The 17631-nt window shown below is 38.6% G+C and overlaps 1 long non-coding RNA gene across 1 annotated transcript; it reads left to right on the plus strand.

Annotated features, from left to right (window-relative positions):
• The first annotated feature begins 4727 nt into the window (after positions 1–4727).
• Positions 4728–10680, plus strand: LOC109297043. Its single transcript, XR_002097171.1, has 3 exons — positions 4728–5002; positions 8604–8693; positions 10603–10680. It is a non-coding gene; the product is annotated as an uncharacterized LOC109297043 (long non-coding RNA).
• The last annotated feature ends 6951 nt before the right edge of the window (positions 10681–17631 follow it).

The following is a 17631-nucleotide window of genomic DNA, read 5'->3' on the forward strand; positions in this document are numbered from 1 at the left end:
GTTAAGCTGCCAGAGATTTAGCTCATATTGATAATTTCTTAATGTTCAGGATTGGGAAAAAGTTCTTCTCAGATAGTTATCCTAAAGTTCTACAATTAGGCCTGAAATAAGTTTACAAGTAACTTTAAATACTAATATGGAAAGTATAAAAGGAACAAAGCACCAATAAGTGGGTTGGTGCTGCTGGCAGTATCCTAATGCAGTGTGTGTAAGAGGAGCTTTGCCTCTGCCGTAGTACTCACACCTATATAAAATCCTGTGATGCAGATTTATGGATAAATTGAAAAACAGCATTGTGAAACATTTTCTAAGATTTAAGAGAAAGTAATAAGGGATCCTTCCAAAAATACAGCAGAATGCTACAATATTGCCAAAACGCTGCAGTGATGTTGGTGGAAGCCATGATCTTCCTTGACCATTATAAATAGATTAGTATTATTATAAGAATTCTTTTCTTATTAGCAATGAAGTATGTTTTCCTCTCTTCTACATACAAACAATTTGGTGTTCATTGGACAGGCCAGGAAATACTCCCACTTATGGCAATGGGAGCCATGCCTGCAAAAGTACTATATAACTGGGCCTCAGGCTGTTGGAGTGACCTTTTATGATGTGTAGGTTTTGTTTAATATACTATAAACTCTCCTTTTGTAATTTTGGTTTTATTTCCTTCCACTTTTTTCTTTCTCTCTCAAAGACATTAGAGAGTGTTGTATGTGGTAATTTTCAGATCCATATAAGTTTACACAAGGGTTTGGTTCAAGGTTGAACCAAAGGTTAATTCAGATTCACGGTACTGAAATATTGCAAGTTGTTGGAGACTTCTGCCTCTTTTGGGTCTGTACCAGTTCCAGAAAAGTTTCTTTCATATTAGTTCATAGACCAAGTTCTAAGATCAAGGAATTTGAATCCAAACCTGTCTCCCCTCCTGAATTTCAGAATGGAAGAGAGACCTGAGGACTCAGACTTAATCATCTGGTCTGGGAAAATCTTTATGATATTTTTTATTTTCCTTCATTGTCTTTTTCTATAGAGGGTGAGAATGCAGCTTGCTCAGAGAAGATGAGTATGTTTTTGCACTTATGCACAGGCTGCTAAAGGAGCTGAAGTCCAGTAAGTCACTTGCTACATTGAGAGGCACCTTAGAAACATGTAAGATTAACTCATTCTTGTAGTATTTTGCCCTTGTATGCTTCATGCCTCTTTAAGGGTAAGGCATATATATGTACAGTGTGTTTTTATATGCAAAATGCAGTTTACACATGCTTTTATTTTTAGTTGCAGACAGCATATGCCTCCTGACAGTCCAAAGAGGGTCTTGTCTAATATTTCTGACAGCTTTATTTTCTGTCAAATCCAACCTGTCTCTCTCTTTCTGTGAATCACAAACATGAAATAAGACTCAGGTAATCCACAATGGGATCTATTAATATTGGCCATTTTCAGAGGCACAAAGGACAATTACTTTCTTTTCCTACTGATCTCCTGCTGGCTTTCCATCCACTTGGGAGGCAGGTGATTGTAAGATGCTACTTTGCCCAGTACATCAAATACCTACAGAATCTTTGCTTGCTAAGGTTACTGTTCCTAAACCCAGTGGCAACACCAGAAATCGAACTTGAGTGGCCCTGAGCACCATCTCCTACTGTGAATGAGTCACATAGTCACCAGCACTTTGTAGAGTTAAATTTTATCCACTGGCCCTGACAGTGCTGGCAATTGTCAGCTAAAAGACCCTTCAGTGAATTGTCCCTTAACAGAGAGTCTTTTCCCCCGCTTTGTTGTAGTTTTAATTTAAAAAAATATCCTGGAAAGGCTGGTGGCAAAGCAAAAGAGCATTCTTTTGCCCAGGTTTTCAGAGATTAAGGAACTAGGAAACAAACTAAGAAATATGGGTCAAAGGTTACTTTTTTAAAGGTTATTTTTAAAGAATAGCACCTCCCAGAATCTCATAGAGCTCACAGTGCAGAATCATACTTTGGCACATAGGGGGTTTGTGACCCATTGTACAATACTGGGGAAGAGTCTGTCATGTATTGGTTTGATATCGGGTGCCGGAGATTTGGCACCAGAGAACCTGATGCTGCTAGTTACTGAGCATCTTTTAGGAGATGCTGCACACCTAAACTCTCCATTGAAGATGTTATCTCCTGGGAGGTACTCAGCATTTGACAGAGTAAGGAGCATAATAGAGAATGAGCACTTGGTTGCCCTACTAGGGAAATGCTTGCGTTTTTGGGCTGGAGTAGAGCTGTAATTAGGGGCCTGTAAATGTTCAGAGTTACCCTGGTTTAACTTTAAAATGTTTTAAAAACAAATTTAGTTAAACTGCTACAAAATGCAGCAGTCACTCTTTAAATCTAATTTAAACCTCTCATTTATGTATTCAGTTTCTTTACTCAGTAAAGATAAACCATTGACTGGTTTAAATTAGATTAAGAGTGTCTATACTATGTTTTGCAGCTGTTCATGTAAATCAGTTAAAGTCATACCTTTAGTTAAGCTGATCCAGGTTGGAACAAAGTTTATGGGTTCTGCATCTTTAACTGCTATCAAACAAAAACTGCTAATTGATACAAGTAGAAGTAAGTTTTCAGTTTTTGGTAGTCTTGTCTGATGTTTTTGATGTAATCAAAAACTATGGGAAATATTTGTAATACCTTGGCTAACTAAGTGTTTATTCAATCAGAACAGATGGATTAAAAAGTTAATTTACAATCTTTTTAAAAAATTGAAATACCTGTGACTATTTTAATGTCTCTATTTAGTGAATGGAAGTGTTGTTTCTCTCAGCAGGGAATGCCGTTTTTAATGATACAGCAACTTACCTTCTAGCAGGAGGCAATCCTCATGAGGCAGATGTAAACTGAGAAGAATTAAGGACCCATCAAAAACAGTGGAAATCAATTTCAATGTGATGTTTAAGGCAGGACCTAATTTCTGTATTTTTGGGTTGAAATGCTTTTCATGTAACAGGTGTCTAAATTAATCTGTAATCTGTTTTATTCACAAAGGTGATTTGTTCGAATATTAGAATTTAATTCTGGCACCAAAAGTTCCACTAACATTAGTGTTAGATTTTGATGCTTTAATAGTATATGTAGAGTTAGGAACATATATACCCACATATTAGTCCCGTGTGTATAATGGACATAATTTTAAAATGGGGTTGGTGATTTCAGGTGCTTTGGTTTTCTTGTTGCCCAATTTGATATACCTTACAGTATCCTAATTTTAAGATGGCAGATATTTAGTACATTTGAAAATTAGCCTTCCTTAAAGTAAGTCAAAAGGGGCACAAAAGTCACTAGATCCTTTTGAAACTGGCCAATATGTGCACACATAATGTGCATGTTTGTGTACATATAGGTACATATTAAATATTTTGCCTGGATAAGGACGTCAGGATCAGATTTTACCAGTCAGACCACAAAGGTGATACTGCAGTGCTTACCAGTCAAACCACAAAGGCAATATTGCTTACCTGTAACCACAATTTACTTCCTGTGAAGGGTACACAGGCTTCTGTATGTAAGAATCATAAAAGATAGATAATTGATGCGAAAGATGCAATATTCCACGTTGCTCATCCACATCTGGAAGAAGATTGTGTGTTTAGTATATGGCAGATACTGGGTCTGAAGCTGAGTCTTTTGTAAGTCAAACGTAAACTTTACATTACATTTAGATGCGAGACCATCCTTGTTCTGTGGAACAAACATTGACCACAGCCGTGTCTTTGAGGGTGAGAGAGGATGTATATGTGAACCATGCATAGTTTGCTGTGGTTAAGATTAATGAGTTCAAGGTAATTAATTAGCTCCAGTTTACAGGCATGAGGCCTAGCCCATGCATTATGTAGTCTCAAATTTAGGATGAGTTTTTTTTTGTTCTCAATGCAAACTTGTTGATGACATCAGTTTCATGCCTGCTGCTGATAACCAACAAAGATAGAGTTGGAATGGAAATTATTGAGGTAGTTGTCACTTCTATAAAACAGTTTTGAATTGAAACCTGAAATTATATATAATGAGGCATTCCTATAAACAGGGTTGCCTTAGGTGAGTAACATTTTGGACGGTATGATGGAAGTTCTGCAATTGTAGGGGCATAATATTAAGTCTCATGAGGCAGATTACAAATGAGGGAATGCTGATGCATATATACAAATATATATATGTGAATTTAGTGCTTGTGAAAGGAAATTGATAGACAGTTCTGGAAACTGAAGGTCTCTATCCCCTAGAAAGGTGTAACAGATAGCAGCTATGCAAAATTGTGTGCACTGCATTGTCACCGGGACCTCAACATTTCTGTGTAGAGAGCTCCTCGAGGAATAAGAAGATGACACAGTCTACCCCAGGGGTCAGCAGTGTTTTTGGACAGAGTGCCCCAAAACACCTGCAGCCTTGACTTGTAAGATCTTGGCATGCCAAGGGCAGATGGCAGGGGAGCTGTGAGGGGCCTGATTCCTGTCATGGCAGCACAGCCCCAGCCCGTTCCCCACCATCTGCCCCATGGCGCATGTGCCAAGCAAAAGGCCTTCGCATGCCACACTCTGGCACCCGTGCCAGGGGTTGCTTACTCCTGGCCTACCCATTCAGGTCCTGATTCAGTAAAACACTTATGCATATGCTTTTATAGAAGCATGAGTAGAAGGATTGCTCACTAGAAGTTAAACACATTTGAGTGATGTGTTGGGTGGAGGACATAATTCTTGAATTTTCTGTTGATACTGCTAATGAGAGAACTGATTTTTGTGGTTTCTGTGATCTGATGTCTTTTCTGTACCAGGAACCATAATGAGACCACCATTTCATTTCACACAGGTCACCAAGAAGCCTCAGATGATAGAGAGATGAGATATGCTTTAATGAGGCAGAAGGTGGGGGGAGGAGGAGGAGAACAAAGTCTTGCACTTTGGAAGCAAGAATGTTCCTTGTTTATCACTCAAACCCTGGTGCTTTGGATTGGTAGAGGAAGTGGCTTCTACTTGGAAGCTGTAAGTTGAAAAATGTATAAAAGAACAGAAAAGAAGAAAAAGATTCAAATCTAATATGTACACACATGTATGTGAGCGTGCATACACACACACACACACACACACACACACACAATTTACTTCTGCTGATATTAATGGTATTTTATTTGAATTTGAGACACTTCTCCCAATATGTATATATTTTAGAATAATATTTGATTTGATTAAAACATCATTAATATCAGTAGGAATACATGTATAAATCCTTGCAGAATATGTTGAAAGCGAAGCATAAAGAATTAGCCTTAAGAGACTTTAGTAACATTTCCACTGCACAAAGTTGTGAAACTTTCTGAAATCCTTGCGGGTCTTTTATTTCTACTGTCCTTTATTTTGGAATTCTATTCCTTTGCCCTTGTTAGGAGGCAAAATATTTGCATTTGGTAAAATGCTCTTACTTTTATTAGAAAGGTGTATACATTTTGCTTTCTCCAAGAAAAGATGCTTTGAAACATTTTTGTGCTACACTAAATGGATCTCAAATACGGTATGTGAGCAGTAAAAATCTGTTCTGTGGTCCTAATTAAGCAAAACACTTTAGTATTTGCTTAACTTTTAGAACAAGGTCTAATCCATCTCATTTTGGCAAGACATTTAAGCATGTGTTTAAGCAATTTGATGAATTATAAAAGATGGAGTTTAGGAATAAAATCTTAAAAATTTCTAGGTCTTAGTGACTTCCAGTGACAGAGCTCCTCAGTCCCTAAGACATATTTTAAATTTGACTTGGGCTAAGTTATGTGTGTATTTTAATTTTTTTTTTCAATAAGTGTTTAACTTCTTGATGATTTAATAGATGGGCAGGTTTACTGAAACTGATCAGATTATGCATGAGGTATTAGCTTTGGAAAAATTGCGTGGGTTTTTTAGGGCTCTGCTGTTTACAAAATCACATGCAATATAGCTCTAAGGTACAGGTTCCCAAATTTTTTCCACTGGTGGACTGTTCTCAATGCTTTATATATTTGTTGGAGACCATCAGCCACCCTTAGCTTCAGATACTGAATTACCAACATGGTGGGGGGAGCTGCAATCTGTGGAGTAGGTGCAATGACTAATCTTGGCCTCAGACCACCAATGGCTCACAGACCAAAGTTTGAGGAACCACTGCTCTGAGGAATGATGCCGTTAGAGGAGATTGTGTTTCAAAATGTGTTTGCATTGTCTTTTTAATTTTTCTTGATTATATTTCAGTTTGTTTTATGAAATATTTATAAATCTGAGTTCATTCTGTAGTCCTGGCTGGTCATTTTTCCAAAAGCCAATATTGCATCTATGGCATAAACCATGTAGTCCATGAACACCCCAAAGTTCAGTTAATTTCAGTGAAAATGACACAGTTTATGGGCCTAATCCTCAACCTGCTAAAGTCAGTGGGAGTTTTGCTATTAATTTAAGTGGTCACATGAACAGATCTGATCCATTCCAAATTATATGTAGGAGGGATCAAGTCTTATCTCTGCCTGCAATTTTTGAAGAAGACTAAGGGAGTTGGGCATTCACTTTCCTCTGAAATTCAATTGATTTGATGGCATACTTTCCTTAGTAGGAAAATCTCATCCTCTCAGTGAAATTAGTGGAAGATTTGCCATTGACTGCACTGATTTTAGTGGGGCCAGAATTTTACTTACTGTTTTACAGTTCAAGAACTAGAGAATCTTTTCATTGACTTTGTATACTTATAAGCCCCTTATACTCATTTCTAATTAGTTTCCTTGTTATATAGCTTTTAAATGTTTTTGTCCTTCTGACCATGAATTGCTTTTCTGTGGAGCTGTGCACTTGTTTGTTTTATGTTATTCAGTTAAGTACATGGTTAAAGAAAAATAGGGGGAGAAATGAACACATGATCTGTTTTTTTTTCCCCTGAAAGAAAACATCACCTGCAAAATTCCTTTCAATAACCCACTATATAAGCATGTATGTTTGCTTACTTGAAAGACACACTATCTTCTTCTTTTAAACATTTGCACAGCAAAGTAATGCATTATTGCATTTTCATAAATAATTAAAAAGCAACTTAAAAGAAAGTAGGCCAGCGGAAAAAAGTGTTGGTTTCAAATTTGAGAGAAGAAAAAAATATTTCCTTCTCAACTGTAAGTTCAATGACATGGCATTAAACCCCATTGTCCCATGCCAAGATGACAAAAGATGAATATGACAATGATAGAGTTTCATTTAAAAGAAAAGAAAGGAAAAAGAAGAAGGGGAAAAAAAGATAGATTTGGAATGGTGAGAGGTTGTAAGCATCTGTTTTTTCTCTTAGTAAGGAAGACAATTGTGACCGCTTATCAGTTTTCAAGTGACAGAGGAGCAAATCTCTAGAGGTCCGCTTGTTGGATTTTCAGTACGACTTTTGATGCTGTGCTGAAATAAAGCAAGCTATTTTAGAACTGTGCATACGTTAGCGTTCTGGCACGGCATGATACAATAATGTGTGAAAAAGCATAAGATCACACCTTGGTGAAACTTGCAGATTTCCTGCATAATCTGACAGTGAGCTCTTGTCAGGTTTTGACTATATGTAAAGAGGGAATAAAGTTTCCAGAAGCAGGGCACAGGGTTTGGATGCATTTTTATGACTGTTTAGGGATTTTTTTCCCCCAAATATATGCCTGACTTAAAGCACTTCAGTTCCACTGAAGCCAATGGAATTACTTATGTCCTTAGAATCTGTCGTGTACTTAATTCGCTTGCGAAACTGGGGTCTCCTTTTGTTTTATGTTACGGAAGATAGAGGAATGAATTTAACCTTTTAAATTATGTAATCAAAATTCAAAATTTGAAAAAAAAATAAGAAAGCCTAGATTACAAAAACCATGATAATGCAAATGCAGAATATGAGCTGCAATAATTCTTCAAATGTAATGCTAATATTTCCCTCACCTAGCAGTGGATGCTTCAGTTTTCTGTTGATTTTAATGGAACTTTGAGAGAGAACTGGAGATTTGGACCAAAACATTAAGTTTTGGAGAAATACCTGGCCAGCCCAGTTATTGCTAGACACTTTCTGTGCTTGATTGTTCTTACAGGTCGTCAAGGTATTCAGATGACCTGAGACTGAGGAAATGATAGGAAAATCAGCTGACAGAAGTTTCAATTTGAGCCTGACAACCATACAAAGAATTTTTTTGCAGGATTAAGCCAAGGCTGTGTAGGAGGTGAAGAAAAGCTTCCTCACCATCACCAACACATCTGAAAAGTTTGGAGGGGCAGAGATTTTTCAGGTGTTGATTAACTTGGTTAATTCAGATTCTTTCACTCCAGTGACCACAAGGTTTAGTGGTAATTCATAATATAAAGTGCAGCAGAACTCAGGTCTGGTATACTCTGTAATGGCAAGACTCAAAAGATACTTGGGTTGGGTGCATGTGTCCTAAACTTTCTAAGAAAAAAACCCCAGATTTCTTAATAGAGATGGACAGAGGTAAACCAATCAGTCTCCTTTTTCCTCTATGATGGGAGTGATTATGTCCCAGAAGTTACTTGTTGTTGGTGTATTATTAAACGTAGTTGTGGCCACTCGGCCAAAACGATAAATGTCTGTCTCTATCCTTCTTAGCTTCATGCAATTCACAGCAAAGGTTGCATAATCTCCCACATGTAGGTGATACCCAGCTTTATGGATCCAACTCTTCCCTAGTCAGATCAGGTAAGTGACTTTCCTAGTGTTTAACAGAGTTTATGGATTAGAGGGCACATCTATATGTGCATTAAGGTGCTTTTCCTAATGCACATTAAATTTAGTACTTCCAGTGTGAGGTACTAAACAAATGCGCATCAGGCTGCCTTAATGCACAGTAACTGTCACACATGGTTGTTAGGTGACAATGTGCAGTAGCCTATTTTACTGTGCTTTAGCATTATAGCATGATGCTTTTTTACATGATGCTTTAATGCTCAATAAAATAAGCTACTGCACATTAAAGTGCATGTGTAGACACACCCAGAAAGGGAGGCCCAGCTAATTGTGACTTAGTCCAATTATGGCAGAGGTGAGGTCTGCAATGAGAGAGAAGGGAAACTGGGGTCAAAGTGCAGGATTTGCAGCATGATTTCTGACTGAGTGGGTATGTTTGCAGTGGGTGAAAAAGGCTCAAAGCCTATGAATGGGGGAAGTCAGCACTAGATGATTAGAAACCAGTAATTTCTTACTGCTTTTAAATTTATGCATTTGGCTGGAAATTTGAGACCTGTACCTGGTCATCTGAACCCAGAGCTGACACAAGCAGGGTGTGGGGCCTGGGGCAGTTCAGCCCATGCAGGGCCCCACCTCTGCTCCTATCCCATGGGCCCCAGACCCAAAGAAGCTGCTACCAGCATTGTTGGGGGGTGGGTAGTGAGTGGCTGGATGCGGAGCCACCGCTCCGCCCAGCTCCATGCCACCACTGCTCCACCTCGCTCCACGGGGCCCCCTAAAACGTGGGGCTTGGGGTGGTTGCCCTGATTCACCCCGCCAGGGACAGCTCTGTCTGTACCTTTGCATTAAGTTGGCACCTTTGAAACTGGGTTTTTCACCCTACAGATGATGAATAAACTTTGCTCATTGTTTGCATTTCTCTAGCACTATAGTATGCGAACTCCTAAGTGATTTGGGTTGAACCTATCTCATAAACTGGTCATTTCTGCCTGATCCTGTGGCAGTGCTGATCAGCTGAGGTATTTCAGCTAAAAGGATGGTGGCTTAACCAAGGGGCTGTCAGCATGGCCCTGCCCTTCCCTTTTAGGAATTTATTTTCCCTTGGGTCTGTCATGGGTACATTTCAAGGTGTAATGCAAAGCCCATGTGTGTTGTAAGACTTTTTATGTGTGGGGAGTAATTTTAGAGTATAAGAGGGGGCTAGTCATTCTGTTGTCACAGAGCCAGTATATAATTGTTTATCACTTTTTATTTTGTATTTGTGTGAACTATTGATCTGTCTTCAAAGTCTGTGGAACTAAATTCCAGTAGCTGGATTCTTTTTGAAAGAGGAAAAATCCTAGATGTCTATTTAAAATGTTGAAACAAGTAATAGTGCTGGATGTTTTGTTCTTAGGTGATCAAATCCACAAAGATTAGGGCATTGTGCAGAAATTGTCATCATGCTTACAGAGTTACTAACTATCAAATTGGTGGTGACAGATGCTGGAAAATGTCTCTGTTTCCTAACAGTGACCATAAAGCAAGATGAAATGTAACAGATGCCATCTAGAATGCCAGTTACTGAGTTCTGGACCTGTGTCTACCTTAGTTCCGTTGGGGCTTGAGACAGTGCCTTAATTTCTCTGCTTCAGTTCCACTCCATGTACGTGGGTATAAAGTATGTTAGAGGGATATTGTAAGATTTAATTTTTGTAAAGTGCTTTGAGATCCTGTAGTAAAAGGTATGAGATAAATGAAGTATAATTAGCAATGGCACTTGTTCTCATAGTAAGGACAATTATTTTTCTTGGCAGTACTTTCATTTTCTGGGGAATGATATTTATTTCTGTACGAGACAGATCTCAGGCTATATATGCTGGGGTTTCATTTCCTAGGACTTTTCTTTTTACTTGTTAACTGACAGGGTTTTTCTTATTAGGTCCCATATTTGATGTCCTGTTGAAGAGCAAACGAAGCATTATGATGCTATTTTTTGCAGCATAGAAATCTATGGTGACTCATTTAGTCTTCGTAATGCCTGTGACAGATTAAAAAAAAATCAAATCAGTTACTCCCAGTGAGACGGGTACACTCAACCAGACCCTATTTGAGAATTATTTGCTGCACTGCTAACAAAGTACATATTTTCCCCCCTAAAAGAATCCAGCTTATCATGAAATGTTTATCAAAGCCATGTAAACATTGTCAACTGCTGAATTTTGAAGAGAAATGCTTGCAAAACAAAATGTATTGCAAAACAAAGCTCTTTACAGTTAAAAAAATTAGCTTGGTTACAGCCCTACTTGTTACCAACCATGCCAACATCTGGCAAGGATACAGAGATCTGGAAATTCATTGCTTGAAGCCATGGAACAAAGTGTTCTGATCCGACCTCAGTAAGCAGAGTCCAGGACTTGAACTGCAATCTTCAGGAGCAGAAGTCTTAAGTGTCTGGAAAATTGGCCCGTTGAGTCACTACGCAGGCACTAAAACAAAACTAATTTTAAGCAGGTCAGAGTTCAGTGATTCCCTCTGGAGTCTAAAACTTCCCCCCCCTCCTTAAAAAAAAAAATGTCATGTTTTAAGTGAAAAGGGTCAAAGTTGATGCACTGTTACAATTTTTGAATGCTTTCCCTTAAGAACAGCCACCCAGGCTAGGATTAGCATGAAGGGCTGCTAGGCTGGCACTTCAGTGTCTGGGATAAAAATATTTTAAAGCAGTAAATGCAGTCAGTACAGAAGGAGAAAGATCCCTGGGAGCCTTCTTCAAGAGTGTGAGAGCTCAGGGCAGCAACTGCAATGTAATTTAGGGCAGCATATGTTTCATAGCTTTGGAGAAGATTGCCTCCTTTTAATGTTGCATTGGAGGACTGTGAGATAGTAGTAATGTTAGGAAGGTGGTAGTTCTGTTTGTTTTACATTGAAAACTTCAGAATAAATAAAGAGGAACATGAACTGAGGTGGAAATGTAACTGGAAAACTACCAGTGAATCCATTTCTGAACAGGATCTAGATACATCAGAGGGAAATGTGCAGAGGGATGTTTTCATGGGGATGGAGCTGTGAAGAAACTTAGCAAAAAAGAGAAATCGGGTATGTACTTTCCAGATCAACAGAGCACTCTTTTATCTAAGTATCCATTTGGGAGTTAGATGCTCCCTGTGATTGGGTAATATGAGGCTCAATATAATATTACAAACAAATTTCTGGGTAATTAAGAAAAGCTGGTGTTAATTTTACATCACTAAAGCACAGGTACTGTAAAGTATTGAATTTTCTCTTTCCAAAAAGATTTAAGAAGGTTTCCCTCTCCTCTTTCCAGTGATGAGCTTTGTTAATATTTTCTTCCCCACGTCTCAGAATTCTTTTTACATTTGCAGATGGGAAGAGCAGAGGCTAATTTTCCTCAGCAGGCTTGAATAAATCCCACTTGTGTTGTGAATAGTGGTCTCTCTCTATTTCTTAGGACACAGTTGGCGCATCTACATGAGATGCTACTGTGCAGTAGTTACTGCACATTTTTTTAGTACTTGTATAAGCAAGTACTTAATAAATGAACAGTAACCGGTTAATGGGCAATAGCACCAGCTAACTTCTTTTAAGTGACACTATTGCACAGTAGCATCTCAGCACGGTTTTTACCATGTGATGCTACTGCACAGTAGTATCAGGCTACTGCGCAGTCAGCATTTTGTGTAGACCCAGTATGACTAAGAGAGGGAGGATTAGCTAGGAGAAATGGTACTATTATTTATCATTAGAGCAAAAGACTAGGAGTTGGAACTTCTGCGTACTTTTTTTGTCTCTGTTACATCATCTCTCTGTGCTAGATCATAAACCCCTTCAGAGTGGTGAATAGTTACCAATCCAAATAGTATTTCTGAAGTAAGTTTACTCATGTGAGTAGCTGATTACAAATGGATGGAAAGAATTCATGATCTGATTCTCTGTGACCTAGTTATTATTATTTGTTAAATAACCTTTACTTAACTAGGTATGTAGGCTTCTGTTATGATGTGCAACATTTGTAAAATGCTTGTGTCGTTGGATAAAAGGCGTGGCAGAAGTGCAGATTATTAGCAGACACCTCAGTCTATCTTGTTTGTACATAAAGATGTGGGAAACATGACTCCTTTTCATCTGCCTCAGGTACCCAGTCTGTGATGGGTATATTCTGAGCTGATTCCATCCTCCAGTTTATTGCAGTCCCATTCCTCTCAAGCGTCAAAAGAAGCTATCATATTTTATTTAAAAGATTATTTATTTTAATTGAAATTTAGGTAAAAATTACTGTCAGCAGTTACTTTTGCATTTCAGATCACAGTTTACAGCTCTTTGAAGTCTGTATGTTTGAAGGAAAAGAAGTGCTTGGGATAAGCTGAACTTGAATTAAATCATGTAGGCAGATAACAGATTGAATTTGCAGTATGGCTCGTTTTGTGAGGAAAGTCAGTCAAATGATGAGTAATGCTGAGCCAACTTGCATCACAACAGGAGGTAGTGCAGTTTTAGTGCAAGATATTGTGGTTCACTGCATCTTAATTATGGACCAGTTCTTCCAACTTGAGGGATGATGGTTCTGAAAAATAAATGCATTTTCAATATGTATAAACACTATGGTTCCCAATCATGTAATTATGATAAACCTGGTACAAATGCTGGGATTTTCAGTAGCACTTATTCATAACTTGCAGCGTATTACTTACGAAGTCACAATTTTACCTTTTATTAAAAAAAAAAAAAACCTTTTATTTTCTGCTACTGTGTGATGGGGGGGGGTGAGCAGGGGCAGTGAAAAGGAAGGTCTGTTGTGTAGTGAGGTCTGAAAGTCAGAATGCCTAGAGTTTATTCATAGCTGAACTACCAATTTTCTTTTTGATCCTAGAAAAATCACTTCACTGTTCCTCTGACAAGTTATCCTAGCCCAAGAAAGCTGCAGAGTATGTATGTGCTGTGATATTCCTTTTTGTTTAACTGGCAATGCTTTTACACCTTAACTAGCTATCAGAACACAATGGGTCAACAGGATTGTTCTCTTTTTCATGGAGCACACCTGAACTCTCTGCTAAGGTAGTGCCTATGATTTCTTAGCAAATATTCAACCCAGTAGGGAGCTGCAGAACTCACTTCCATCTTCCAAGGGTTAACAGTAACCTATAATAATAATTTTGTGACACAAAAAATGCTTCTTTTTATGCATTACCTATTTCCAGAGGCCTAATTTAGGTTTTGTATCAAAATGGATATCACAAACTCTCTAGCTTCCTGCTGAGAAGGAAAGTGCTACTGAGAGTCTTCGCTCTCTCTTTTTCTTATGGTGGCATCTGGGAGGGGTGAGGGAACAAGGAAGCAATTGCTCATATCACTAGTAGTAAGTATAAATAGTGGTGCAGTGGGCTGCAAAGGTAAAATAGTTTGACAGAACTGTTATATCAAGGCCTGACCCCTTTTTATGTTGTATTCGAGGCAAAATTTACTCTTTTAGCAAAGAAAAAAGCTGAATCTGTTGCATAAATTTGTGTTTTAACCACACAGACATTACATGTATTATTTAAATTGGGTAAACACTGTGATATAGTATGAAGGGATTATGGATTATGGATAAATACACACAGATAATTACATCCAGTGACAGCTTAATGTACATGTCTCTTCTACAGGTTCATAAATTCAGAGAGTCAGGTTCTGCAAAGAGCCAGCTGAAACTTGTTTCACAGAAGAAATGGGTTGTTTTTTTGTTGTTGAAAATGTTTAACTTTTGATTACATTAAAAAAAACCCTTAGAAATCAAAACTAGAAATTCTTTTATTGAAAATATTTTTATTTTTTAAAGCAAAAAATGTTGACTGAAAACATTATTTTAACACCCTTTTAGGAAACAGAATGGTATAGTTTTCAGTTTGATTTTTATTGAGGAAAAACAATAATTTTGTGGGAAATTTAAATGAAGAAAAAACCTATTAAAATATACTTACAAGCTGATATTCTTTGACCAGCTCTTTTCCACTGTTAACACCAATTTGTTTCACCTGCAGACCCCTATCACATGCCTGGCTTCCGACTTTTGCTTATAGAGGTGGACTCTGGAGTGTGAAGTTCTTATTTGGCAATCTGTTGTTCCCTGTTTAGCCAGTTGGTCACAGAGTTCACTCTTCTTTTCTCTTTATGAGGTTGGAAAAGGAGCCTAAAACTCTATCAGACTGTCCCCAGGAAAGTTATGCTCCTCTTTCTTCATCAGTGCTTTTTAAAAAGGGTTCTTGGAGTTCAAGATCTTACCACTGTTTGAATCTGACAAATTCAAACAAATTGAAGGGCTGAAATATGGGATGCATGAGTTCATGGCACTCACCTGGCCTGTGTTGGGCAATACAGGCTGGGTGAATATAGGCTGTATATCTAGGCTGAGTGAATGCTTTGGGCACATATCTTTCTCTACTAGGTTTTTTCATTTGTAAATACTGTGATGTTGCTATTAGAATGCCTCAGTTGGACCATGTACTTTGTCTGTGCCTCTGTTTCATTTACAGTGCCCTCTGGAATAATTTTACACAGCCATTAGGGGAGTCTGAATAGTATTATTTTTTTTAGGGTGTCTCCCTGTAAACATATTCCTGTACTCACAGGTTGGGACACGAGAGGGACAGGGAAGTAGAGATGTTGGCCACCTTCCTTCTGTGTTCAAGCAATAAATAATGCCCACCTGTAATTCAGAAATATCATGCAGCACCTGGATTTAAGTGGAGAAAGTCAGTGCTCCAGCCATAAATCTGAATTTGCTTTGACTTTGGGGATAAGTCTGAACAGAGGTGTCCTTCCTCTCACCCCCACTCCACTTTGTGTTTTAATTTCCTTCGCTTTTAAGAAAGTATATTTTGAAATGAGGCGGAGGAGGAGAGTAATATGCCACTGACATGCTTTGGGATCTGAGATTCCTTTGGACCCCATAGGATGTCAATGGACTCATTAAGATTTAGCCAAGTTTTATGCATTATTCATAATATACATTCACAGCATGCACCCTAAAGACTGTCTCCTGTGAATGCTTAGTCAGGATCATTTGCATTCTGTATTATGGATCCATAATATGGAATACATTTAGCCACATTTTGTGTATTATCCTTTATACATATTTCCAGCATATATTGTTAAAAACTATGCAGGAAATGTATTTAAACAATAGCTTGTGCTTGTGTATTATACATCCTTAAAACTCCTGATGAAAAGTAATTATTGTGTATGTGCAATAGGCAAGTTCCTTCCCATTTTTCCTTTTTATAGCTTCAGTAACATTTTAATTTTACTTTTCTAACATGGTTTAGGGCTTTTTAAGTCTGGGCTGATATTTTACAAATTTTTGTTTCCTGTATAAACAAAAACATTTATTTTAGAAGTGGAGGGTTGGCAGGTGATAAAACATCAAATTGAAGCTGAGATGTTTGATAATCATAAAGAGCTGTTTGCTGCGAGCTTGTTGTAATCCCATGAACATTCTTCCTGCTGTACATGACAAGAGGAAAGAGTCAACAAACTGGCACATCAAAAAATTAATGTACTTCTTGTCACTGGATGTGCTGAAGCTTTTCTTCTCTTTTCTCAACCTCTCTTGGTGTCACGAATGATGCCTAGACTGATCCAAGTATTACCACTAGCCTACTGGGCAGCCAGGCCAGGTTACTTAATGTTTCTTTGCCTTGGTTTCCCTACCTGCTAAATGAAGATTTTACTGTAGTGGATTTGTGAAGAGTAATGGGCTAATGTTCATATTTTGCTCTTTGCACCTGATATATCCTTAGGTTAGTGTTCTACAGGAAAAATTTGGCCAAGCAAGGCTCAGTTCCTCTGCAGTACTGTCCCTTTACCTGAGGAGGACTCCATGTAGGCCCAGGCTGGAGCTGGGTGGAGATTATCTTCCATGTACAGAAAATGAGAGAGAGTATTTTTTCTGTAGAGGCTTTCCACTGTGGGGATGTAGGAAGGGCTTTCCAGGCACTGTCGGAAGCAGGCAAATGCCTGTAAGAAAATCTGCATTGAAACTATGCTTCTAGATATAAAGGAGGACCTTGAGACAGTGCAAAGCGCAGGGTCTGCTGGCACATTCCAAAGATCGGCTTGTATCAAGGGGCAGCCCTCATGTGTTGTCAGCAGGGTGGAGAGGAATGCAAACCCAAATGTCATGGGGGAACTACGAGGTACTCCATGCCACTTCTGTTGGGAAGGGCACAGTCTGTATTGCATAGGTGCTGACTTCTATTTTTGATGTGCGGGAGTGGGAGAGAGACTACAATAATGGACATGTGGAAAGTTTTATGCAATTCAGGTAACAGCCACCTTCCTGAGAGGGGCCAGGGCCCTCAGGCCCCCATGTACTTAGCACCTCTGCTGTATTATTATGTCATGTACGGTGCCTAACTTAACTTTGGCAAGATGCATTCCAAAAGGGAATAGCCAATGTAGGCTGGGCCTGAATCATCCTTGGTTTGTTTATTTATTACCAGTGGTTTCTTCAAGGTACCAGATAGTATCCATATGTACATGGTCCTGTGTCCTGCAGCAGGCTCAGTAAAAATTTTGTTCTGTTGTTTACTACATGGAAATATTTGACTCTTGCATGGAAGTGACCACAGTCCTTCTTTGGTTAGACGTTGTCTAATACTGCGCAGTTCGTTGTGTTTTTGTGTTTAGTAACCTGGTAAAAGTTTTTAGAATGTTCTAATTCAGGGGCGGGCAATTATTTTGCATGTGGGGCCACTTACCCAGTTTTGGCAAGCTGTTGAGGGCTGCATGGGTAGCCCTGCCCCTTGACATATGCCTTGCCCCCTGGTTGCCATCTTGAGACCAAAAGTCCTACCCCCTTAACCTCTGACCTTTGTCACCAGAAGGCCTTCCCTTTGCCCCTGGATGTACTCCTTTTGGGGAAGAGGGTTTATCACCTAGGGGAAAAAAAAATTTTAAAAATTACCAAAAAACA

Source organism: Gavialis gangeticus, unplaced genomic scaffold (assembly GCF_001723915.1).
Source record: "Gavialis gangeticus isolate Ggan-Ray unplaced genomic scaffold, GavGan_comp1, whole genome shotgun sequence".
NCBI classification, from domain to species: domain Eukaryota; kingdom Metazoa; phylum Chordata; order Crocodylia; family Gavialidae; genus Gavialis; species Gavialis gangeticus.